This window comes from Balaenoptera musculus, chromosome 1 (genome assembly GCF_009873245.2).
Source record: "Balaenoptera musculus isolate JJ_BM4_2016_0621 chromosome 1, mBalMus1.pri.v3, whole genome shotgun sequence".
Classification (NCBI taxonomy): Eukaryota; Metazoa; Chordata; class Mammalia; order Artiodactyla; family Balaenopteridae; genus Balaenoptera; species Balaenoptera musculus.
In genome coordinates, this window is record NC_045785.1 from 18650932 (window position 1) to 18662468 (window position 11537).

The 11537-nt window shown below is 43.7% G+C and overlaps 1 non-coding gene and 1 pseudogene across 1 annotated transcript; both read right to left on the minus strand.

Moving 5' to 3' along the window:
• Nucleotides 1-9517: 9517 nt before the first annotated feature.
• Nucleotides 9518-10597, minus strand: LOC118883040 (annotated as a pseudogene).
• Nucleotides 10598-11016: 419 nt separating this feature from the next.
• LOC118887619 lies at nucleotides 11017-11123 on the minus strand. Its single transcript, XR_005018099.1, has one exon. It is a non-coding gene; the product is annotated as a U6 spliceosomal RNA (small nuclear RNA).
• Between the last annotated feature and the right edge of the window lie 414 nt (nucleotides 11124-11537).

The window sequence follows — 11537 nt, forward strand, 5'->3', positions numbered from 1 at the left end:
CCTCTGTTTTAGCACTGCCCTACGTTTTGACTTTCCTCCCTCTCCTGGCTCCATGTGCACACAGTGTCCCATTTTAAAGCACCTTTTTCTTTCTCTTTTTCCTTTCCTGAAGTCTGACTCCTAGAATGCTCTTGGCTCAGTGTTAACTTGTGGGAAGCATGCAGTCTTAGCCAGAGGTAACTCCTGGAGGAGACAGTATGTTTCTCACAGAAAGCAAAGCCCTTACCCTTGACTTGGAATGCACTCTTTTTCCCAGGCCTGAGGGATGTAAAAGAGATTAGCAAAGCTATCTCAAGCCAGGAGACCTCAGGGAACTGAGAGTCCTGGTTGTTCCTTATGGCTGGGGGCTGTGTATGTGCCTGGTTAAGGGAAGCTAATGTTCAAGGATAGTTGTTGTAAACTTGTTGACGTCCATGATAGTGACTGAACTGAGACGATAAGCAATTCTATGGGTTCATTGTCTAATAATGAGTTCCTCTTCTGTCTATATAAGATTCAGTAAATTCTAAATAAAGTGCCTTGCAACCATCAGTTGTCTTGGTCCTTCTGACCCCATACTCACGGTGCTATTCAGTCCCTTACCCCTCTCCGTTGGGACCTGGAAGACCCCCTGTGGTGGCTGGACCATTGCATTAACTGTTGGAGAGGGATGACTTCTGGATGATTCCCACTTTTAGAGCGCATTTCAGCTCAGGTCCTTGCCTTGATGGTCAGAACATCACCTCCAGGCATGCTCCCTACATCTCATCCCTCCCCTGGGATTTCGGCTCCCTTTGCCCCGTCCTGACACACCCAGGAGACAGGGAGGCTGGGTCGCCCAGGTATGCCTCTGTCTCCTGGGCTTTTACGCTGTGAAGTCAGTGTCATTATCTCTATTTTCAGTTGAGGAAGCTGAGCCCAAGAGAAGACAAGGGGTTTTGCCAAGATCCACAGGTGAAAGCAGTACAGACATTGTCCTTCTTTGCTCCTGCCCATGACTTGTCTGGGGAATCCCTCGCTTTCCATGTCTTGGTAAGAGGCAGAGCCTGCCTCGCAGTATAGATGCTTGTTTTCCCAGCCTCCCTTGTAGCAAAGGTATGGACCTGTGATCTAAGCTTCACCAATCACACGCCCCTTTTCCAGAGTTAGACGGCAGGCTGGAGCCACACAGGAGCAGGGACCACAGAGAACTCTCCCTGGTGGCAGTGGTGGTCACAAGAGTGGCAGAGACCAGTGCCCAGCCACCAAGCAGCATTCCAAGAGGGGCTGCTCCTCTGTTGGAAGTGATGCGTGGAACCTGGGGTTTAAACCCTCAGCATCATGGGAATCTTGGGAGTGACTGAGGTCCCCACTCACTTTGAACTGGGCTATGAACTGTCATCTTTTAATGGGCCATATAGTTTTGGGTAATGAGCCTCTTAGTGCCAACCTCGACACACCGAGGATCAGAGAACCTTCCCGCAAATTTCAGCGTTGCCCAAGTGCCCTGATACCCAAGTACAATTCTGGGGGAAGGGGAAGGGGAAGAATGTGGGCCTCTACATATAATGAAGATTATATTTTTTTCCCATCCACATAGATAAGAGTTCAGAGCCAGATATAGTATGACATGGACAAATAAAGAAAATATTATATCTTGTATCCAGGTGTTATGGAGCAGAAAACAGCTGCACTTGGGAAATAATTCACATTTTAATTTTATTTAGATCTCCTTTTTCCCCTACCCTCATAATCATAGTCATGATGACTGACTATTCATATTGAGGAGGAAAACCTGGTCTGGATCTGGAAGTTTCATGGCTGCTCATTAGGAACATCCTAATGAACTAGAACATCCTCTAGTTCTGTTGATTGACGCTGAGTCGAAAGACAGGCTCTGTGAAGGAGCAGCCAGCAGCTGTCCTTCCATTTCACCTCCCGTTTGACCACAACTCTGACATCAGCCCTCTTTAGGAATGCAATGCTCGATTCACTGGGAAATCCTGAAAGAACTGGAGAAACGAGAGGGAAGGAAACAAGGGCTGCTGATAATAGGCTAGTGTCTCAAAGCCTACAAATCTACACGGAATAAGTTCTCAGACCTGGGATCTTGAGGCTGAGGGGGAAGAAGTACAGGAGTGCCCTGAGGGAGGCACAAAGAAGCAAGGACCACAAAGAACTCTCCTTGGTGGCTGAAGCGGTCACAAGAGTAGCACAACTGTTTAGCTGGAGCCAAAAAGACTTAACGAAAACTCAGAGAATGCAAATAATTAAATGCTCATTGCTATAGGAATTGCTGGTACTTAGCTTACTTAAAAAGGTCCCAAGACATCACTCCTATTTGAAATGAGAGCACAGGCCCACAGAGAGGTAAGCACATCTCTAGTTAGTGGCAACATCAGGATGGAAATGGGTGAGTGTTGACTTCTCTCTAGCGTGATTATGCAACGTTACTGCTGTTTCTGGTTAACTGAATGTTCCAATTACTTGTACGTGTTCGCTGATATCAGAAGAATGTCAAGCTTGTTGGCAGAGTATGGAGCGTATAGAAGGTGTCATGGATGGTGGAGCAGAAAGAGGATGAGTTTTGGAGTCAGACGTGGCTTTGAATCCTCATCTCAGCCACTTTCTAGCTCTGGCTAGGAACACTGAGGTAGTTTACTTAGTCCCCCCGAGCCTCGACTTTCCCATCCAAAGATAAGGATGAAATATTTATTCCTGATAGAATTTCATAAGGATTAAATGTTAATATATGTAAAGTATCTTGCACATATGTGGTCAATAAGTAGTGTATTAATGTTATTTTTCTCATTTCTTGTCCATGATTAAAAGTTAATCAATAAGAGAGTACTTAACTCAGTACCAGATATTAATGTAGTTTCATCTCTGCTGGTAGGGACCCAAGGTCAGGAAACAACGGGTATTAAGAAAATAAAAGGTGAAAACTTAAATATTGTCAGAATTGAAGAACATAATCAAGGCTGCTATGTTTAGATGTTCAGGTTGTGTACAACTCAATACAGGGGTACAGTTCACACAAACCTAACGTAGATTGTGCCCTCTGGATTTGTTCAGCGTACAATCTGAACAGTCATATGTGGTGGCTCTCAAGATAATAGATGATTAATAGTCTTCAATGAATAATTGGATGTTTTGTAAAAGGAGACCAGAAAGTAATTAAAGATGTCTTTGGATTTTATGATTGCAAGGGCCCTTGGGGATTGTCTAGCTCAAATTCCTAATTTTTCAGATGAGGAAACTGAGATCCAGAGAGGGAAAGGGACATGCCTCATGCAGGGCAGAACTGGGACAAGAACCACGTCTTTGGTTCTTTGCTGATTGCCGTTCGTGTTGATGAACAATTTTCTTTGTTGGTAGGAGTTAGTATTCTGAACTACATCTTTTTTTTGAATTTATTTATTTTTGGCTGCGTTGGGTCTTCGTTGCTGTGCGCAGGCTTTCTCTAGTTGCGGCGAGCAGGGGCTACTGTTCATTGAGGTGCATGGGCTTCTCATTGCGGTGGCTTCTCTTGTTGCGGAGCACGGGCTCTAGGTGCGCGGGCGTTGGTAGTTTTGGCACGCGGGCTCCGTAGTTGTGGCTCGCGGGCTCTAGAGCACAGGCTCAGTAGATGTGGCGCACGGGCTTAGTTGCTCCGCAGCACGTGGGATCTTCCCAGACCAGGGCTTGAACCCATGTCTCCTGCATTGGCAGGCGGATTCTTAAGCCCTGCGCCACCAGGGAAGCCCTGAACCACATCTTAAACTTCCATAGAGAAGGAGGATTTATAGCTGCTTTGCTTCTTTTAATCTTTGTCAGGAGCAGATTCAGGATGGCTAAGCAGAAATTTGTTTAGTTCTGAGTCTTTGCAAGTTTTCTCAGTGCACATGATTCCTGTTGAGCAACACCCTTGAAAACATTTTGTTTGCTTCTGCTTTGACTTGACATTAGCTGGCAAGCTGTGTGGTTTAGTAATACCCTCAACCAGGTTGCTAGCTTGGTAGTAATCTGAGAACAATGTCTCTGGAGGCCCGCTGAGCTCCTCTGAAGGTTGCTATGGAGAACTGATGAACTGCTCCAAATTATAATTCAGAATTAAACAGGCAGAGCCTTAGTGGGGCCTATGGGAGACGGCAGGAAGCTGATATCGGGCAGTAAGTGCCTTGGGCTTCCAATTAACAGTCAGCTATGTATTGCCAATTCATTTTCCCTATCCTCCACCGCCAGAAATCAGCCAGTAAATGGCTAGGTTGGAGGCAATATGCCACTAGGTGCCATGGGGATGCCAGGAAGGCTAGTTGGTCTCTATCAGTGGCATAGACTTGAGGAATTCAGTGAGTGGAAGAGTGCTGAGGGCTGGCGCCTTTGGGAGGGGGCTGTGTGGAGGAATTGAACCTGAGCCATGCTGTGATCGTTGGGTAGGCTTGGAGCAGAGGAGGTAGAAAAGATGAGAAGGGGAATGCATTTTGGGTGGGGGAAATGACAAGCTCAAAGGCTTAGAGGGAGAAATATACCAGATGTGTTTGGGAAATGAAATATGGATCAATCTAGTTGGAATAGTGAGAAGTTACGAAAGGAAGCTTGGTCTAGCTTGGTAGGTTTTTAACCTCCAAGCTATGGGGTTTTGACTTTACTCTGAAGGTAATGGAGAGCTATGAAAGGTTTCTAAGATGTAGGCAACATTGGTAAGTAACTTCAATTTAGTCTTTGAGTCTTTGACCTAAATATAGGTAGAAGAATGAGAAAGGATGCTGAATGACCAGAAGGGTAGACTATGCTGGTCATTTGTCTATTGCTCTCGGCCCTTATCTGCCTTTCTGTGCTCTGCTATGTATCAGAGAGAGACAAATGATATTTTCCAGACTCCCGAGCTAGCTGGTTTCTGTTTAGGTTTTGTCAACGAAAGGCACTGGAAGATGAGAGGAAGAGAGAATTGCCTCCCTTTCTGACTCTGGTTTCTTGTGGTGTCTTTGGCATCAGTGACAGCAGTACACCTGAGCAGTACGGCGTTGGTGGTGGTGACAGTATTGGCTCTAGTGACAATGGCAGTAGTGGATCTGGGTGGTGCCTGTGGACACAGGAGCAACAACCTGTAAGTGCAGGCTCCCAGGCTCCTGCTCAGACAACTGGGCTCCAACAACCAACAGGAACCTTAGGGATACTGTGCCCCGGGCTTCAGGTAACATTTTTGCACCTCTAGCCCAGAGTGGTGATGGCTTCCTGAAGTTAATAATCTTTGAGTAATCGCCCCTCTCCTCTTCTGCTCCTCCATCTCTTCTAATACTCTTGTAGCCAGTTCCTTTATTAAATTCTTCTGTCTGAAATACCTAGAACTGGTTTGCTTTCCTTTGATTGGATCCTGATTCATACAGTACCTAGTATACTTTCTTCACTTGGTTTCTACGACACCACACAGGGCTCCCCACCCCGTCCTAGTAGACACTCTTTTTCAGTCTCCTTTGTTGGCTGGTTCTCCCTCTTCAACTTGACTTTTCATATTGGAGTGCCCTAGGGCATGAGACCGGTTAATGACTTTCACGTGAATAGTTAATTTTCCAGTGATCTAAAGCTCTAACCTTATCTGAATACAGCTCCATCACCCAGGGGCATGGGAATACTTTCTTTTTATTGATGGGGAAATTTAAGATTTCTTGCCCTAGGGACTATTTTATTCATACCATCTTGAGAGGTGATTCCACATGTTGCTTCTACCTCTGAAGCTGAGGCTAATCCCAGATTATTATAGCTGAAGAGGAGTCAGAAAGGATTTGCTCACTTGTAGGACAGTCACTCAGTAAAAAAATAGGATTGTCCCCAGTAAAAAACCCACAATCCCAGCTCTGGTCATCTCCTTTGCAGGTTCAGAAACTACTTTTTTGTTGCGCCCACCCTGAAATCAATCAAATTCAACAATATAGAGTATCCCAGTAAAATGCTTACACTTTTCAGTTGTTAGTAATATAAAACATAAACCACCATTTTAAATAATGAATTACTGCTGATGGGCATTAGTGGTTTTAAGATAACTAAAATATCTCAACAATATTGAATGTTACAATCTATAAACATGGTGTATAACTCTCTGTTTAATTAGGTCTTCTTTAATGTGTCTTGGCAATGTTCCGTCAGAATTTTCAGCTTTATGGTCTTGCATGTGTTTTGTTAAAATTATGAAAATGAATTCTACAATTTTATATCTAACTTTTTTTTCTTAACATTACTTCCAAAGCATTCTATCATGTCCTTTCAGGGTTTTATTAACATTTGTGGGACTTCCCTGGTGGTCCAGTGGTAAAGACTCCATGCTTCCGCTGCAGGTGGCAATGGTTTGATCCCCAGTGGGGGAGCTAAGATCCTGCATGCTGCGTGGTGCGGCCGAAAAACAAACAAACAAAAGTAATGGCTGCATAATCCAGGTGGCAACTTTTAAACCACTAATATTACTGGTTTTGCTTAATACATTTCCTTAGTGATAATTTCTGCACCCATGTTTCATTTTATTTTTTAGTTTTTTTAGTTTTTGTTGTTGTCATCTTATTGCGCCAAGTTTTATAACATCAGTTTTACTGTATTAAGCAGGTCCAGTGTTGCACTGAGCCCCTTGAGGAATACAGCCTAGAGTAATTGCAGGCTCATTTCCAAAGCCAACACTTCAAATAAAGAGATGTTTTAGTGAAAATGTCAGTTTATCTTGAATATCTTCCTAATCATGTAAGCAAGATTTTCTTGCCAACATTAGACGTATTAGTCCACGATCTCTTAGCTACTTCATTGTGGTTAAAAAAATCTTCTACATTTTGACCACATCGAACTTAAAAACTTTTGTGCATGTAAGGGCACAATCAACAAGAAAAGGCAACCTAGGGAATGGGAGAAATTCTTTGCAAATCATATGTCTGATAAGGGGTTAATATCTAGAATAAATAAAGAATTCCTAAAGCAAACAAAAATAAACCCAAATACCCCAAACAAAAAATAGACAAAAGACTTGAATAAACATTTCTCCAGAGATGAATACAAGTGGCCAACAAGCATGTGAAAAGATGCTCAACATCACTAATCATCAGAGAAATGTAAATCAAAACCACAATGATATATCACCTCACACCCATTAGAAAGGCTATAAAAAAAACCCCCACATCTCACACCCACACCTCACACCCGTTAGAAAGGCTATAGAAAAAAAATAAGAAGGGTTGGTGAGGATGTGGTAAAATTGGAACCCTTGTGTACTGTTGTCAAGATTGTGCAATGGTGTGACCACTATGGAAAACAGTATGGAAGATCCTCAAAAAATTAAAAATAATACTACCATGTGGTCCAGCAATTCTATTTCTGAATATATATCCTAGAGAATTGAAAGGAGGGTCTCAAAGAGATATTTGTTCAACCATATATAGAGTAGCATTATTCACAACTGCCAAGAGGTAGGAGCAACCCAAATGTCTATCAACAGATGAATAAACAAAATATAGTATATGTATACAATGGAATATTATTTAGCCTTAAAAAGAAAAGAAATCCTGTCACACGCTACAACATGGATGAAACTTGAGGATGTTATGCTGAACGAAATAAGCCAATAATAAAAAGGTAAATACTGTATGATTCCACTTATATGAGGTATGTAAAGTAGTCTAATTCATAGAAACAGAAAGTGGAATGGTGGGTACCAGGGGCTGGTGAGCAGGGGGAAAAGGGGGGTTGTTTAATGAGTATAGAGCTTCAGATTTACAAGCTGAAAAAGTTCTGGAGATGTGTTTCACAACAATGTGAATATATTTAATACGACTGAACTGTACACTTAAAAATGGTTAAGATGGAAAATCTTATGTTAGGCTTTTTCACTACACACAAAAAAAGTCTCCATTTTGCTATATTTCAAGGATTTTGCGGGGGAGACCTACTGATTCAATCTTTACTCAAATCTAATCTTGAATTTAAATGTCTCTATAATACTCCATATTACTAGATGGCTGTGCTGAATTCCATCACAAAGAGTATAAACCCGCAATCATTCAATCAACAAACATTCAGCGAGCTTCATTCTGGTATGTGAGGTGGGCATCTGTTACATTCTGGAGTTACAGAGCTGAGTAAACAGTTTTTGCCCAGGGACTTGCAGGCTTACCCTGTTGTGCTGTCTGATTCCGTTTGAAGCAAATCAGTACAGGCCATCCCTGACACATTCCTGGAGACCTGAATCATGTCCACTCCCTCTGCTGTGTTCAACTGCTGATAGAGTCCTGGGGACTAAATAGAACTCTCATGGGTCAGTGTACCTGGATGAGACCGTCTTCAAAACCCAACCAACTTAGGACAAGACTGACTTCTTCCAGAATGCTCTGAATTTCTCCTGCCCATCAGAAGACTGGTAAGAATGATTCTTTGCAAATATGTGGCCAGCTGAACCTGACCTTCCCCACAACCCTCTGATCCTTGGTTTAGTGCTCAAAATATAAGCCTCCCCATTATATATCTTCTTTCACACCCTCGTCTACATTCTGCTCTGTGTTGCCTCTTCCTGCTGCTTTGCTCCCCTAACGCCTCCCACTGCACCCCCTGGAGCCTCATCCTATGCTAAGCAAACCCTCCCGAGGAGTGTGAGCTCTTCATGGAAATTTCCCTCTACCTCTTGGCTAACAGAAACCCAGAGCTTCTCCGAGAGATTTCTCTGCAGCTCTCTCAAAAGGATACTATGCGTTGCCCACACCTCGAACACCTGGGGTCAGAAGGTAGGTTAAAAGCCCTCCTTCCTTCCCAGTGCTACTTTCTGAACTATTTCTAGTATGGAGGTCCTTGGTCCTACAACTACCGTATAACCTGAGAACAGGGTAGTATACCCATCTCTGCCCTGCTCTCTCCCCACTTCCTGGTCATCTCCTGTCAGTCACTGAAAAGTTTTTGGAGGTGTTACCATTAAGAATGTGGGCTTTGGAGTCAGATGTTCCTGGGTTCCAGTCTCAGGTTTGCCACTTACTCACTGTGTGCTCTTGGGTAAAGCACTTAATAATATCTGAGCTTAAATTTTCTTAGATGTAAAGTGGGATAGTAATAGTAACCACTTTGGAGAATAGTTACTGGCATTCGACAGTCATTCAGCTAAAAAGTGAACAGAAGAAAATAATTATAAATTGATATATGTTCTATGAAGAGTTTGAGATAGAATGAAGGAGAACTATGATGGGAAGGGGGTTAGGGAATGAGGTGCCATTTAAGCTAAGACCTGAAGGAAGAGAAGGATGAAATGAGATAAAGCAGGTGGAAGCACTCAGTATGTGTCAGTGATGGCTGTTACTGTCAGCATTTCTCCCTGGCTCTGAGGCTTCCTGTGCGTCTTCAGTGTCCACGTACATGACCCGTTCCACACCCATCCTGTTAGTTCTCTTTTCTTTTCCCCACTTCCTAGAACTTTATTAAAGAAAAAGCAATGATGGTAAATCTCTAGACCATCATCCATTTTCTGGGGTTTCTCCTCTGAAAATGTGACATTTGATTTCCAAACATATGCCAGAGTGTACGTGGTTCCCAATTGTACTAAGCAGGGTGAGAAGCTGAAATCCTACAGTGTTCGTCCTCCAACTTTCCCCAGCCTGTGGTCTGTCTTTGGATCAGCAAGAATCGTCTGAACAGCCACTCTGGCTGCATTCATTTTTGTCTGCAGCTCTCTGAGCTCTTCTATATGCAACAGAATTTGAGTAGCTTCATGGAGAACTGCATTTCCTGTGTCCAAGCCAAGAATATGCTTGTCTAAAGCAACAGGCAAGCCTTCTTTTGTTCGATTTCCTCCAGCAACTGCATCCTGTTCAGGAGCTCCTGGACCATAATGAGAAGTGCCTTAATCGTTACCAGGTAATCACTGTGACGCTGAACCCAAAGGAGGTTAGCAAAGCCTTTACCCCAGCCTTCCTAGCAGGATTATTTACATCCAAATTGATCAATGGCTCTGCATTTTTAGTTGCACTGTCTGCATGTTTTGCACCATCAGGTCCCAAGTCTTTGTATTTTTCAGTATTACCTCCATAGTCAAGTCTAACAGCTAAACCAAGAAGCCAGTCAATTGCTACTTGGCGATCTTGAAAAACAGTTCATGGCGCTGAGATACCTTTCAAAGAACTTGGGTCAGTCACTGCTGTGAACGTTTCTTAAATTATTTCTGTCTTTAATCTCATAGTGTCTGGTTTTCTGGTCTTCAAGCCAAACAATTGTTCCTAAATTCTATTTCATCCTTGCACTGTAGTTGGCAGGACTGCAGTGGTCCCAGCTTCTGGCTGTGGTCCCCCAGGCTTCAGCCAGGAGAGGAGAGGGGAAGAGGAGTGGGTGATTCAGGCACCAGCAACGTAGTGAGAGCAGCCTGTTGGTTCTTTGACCTCCTCAACTCCAGTGACCTTCCCCTCTGTTCCACCTTAGGTAAACCTACCGTAATGGCCACAGCCTGGACCTTGCATCATCATTTCTTAAATCTGGGACCACACCCTCTCATCCTTCCACATTTTTTTAACACAGTTGCTCCCACAATACCTGTTCTTCAAATTTGTTAAAACTGCCAAGCCCCTGGCCTCTCCGTTGTCTCCCTTTCTATTCAGTTCTAAGGTTCTAAGTTCCTTTCCTGCCCAGGAAAGACCGAATGCCTTTACCACATCTTTGCCAATCACTCCTCTTTTGCCCCACCATCCTGTTATACCTGGATGCTGTTGGTGTTTGTGCCATAACAAGGTCATGGTCTCTCTCTCAACTGGGACTTCACTGTTGCCTGGCAATCTTTCTGTACCTTCCTGATCAGCTTTCTCTTTCATACTTTATTTATTTATTTATTTATTTTTAACATCTTTATTGGAGTATAATTGCTTTACAATGGTGTGTTAGTTTCTGCTTTATAACAAAGGGAATCAGCTATACATGTATATATATCCCCATATCTCCTCCCTCTTGCATCTCCCCACCATCTTATCCCACCCTCCCTATCCCACCCTTCTAGGTGGTCACTAAGCACCGAGCTGATCTCCCTGTGCTATACGGCTGCTTCCCCAAAATACGGAATGCTTCATGAATCTGCCTCCCCAAAATATGGAACGCTTCACAAATTTGAGTGTCATCCTTGCACAGGGGCCATGCTAATCTTCTCTGTATCATTCCAATTTTAGTATATGTGCTGCTGAAGCGAGCACCTCTTTCATACTTTAAACCTTCTTCATTCTCCTCAAATGTCTTCCCTATAGAATAGAAGGGGATATAGAACCTTTCATGTGTTACTCTCTTGTTGTCCTGCCAACCCACAGCTGTATAGCAGAGGCTGCCAGAACTCTGCCCATGTCACCTTGGATTCCTTCATTGTCTGGGGGCACACCAGCACCCCCATGTGCCTTCACTCCCCACAGCCAGCACCTCTGTCTCTTGTCTGAGGACTGCCCTCAGGCTGCCTGAATCACTCTGCCTGCACAGAAAACCTGAGGTGGCCGGGAATTTTCATCCTCCCCACCTCCACCCACAAAGGACAGCTCTTAACCTTTGACTGACGGGTTTGGGAGTATAAATACCCCCACAAACTTGCCCCATGACTGGGATGACTCCGAGGTGTGAGA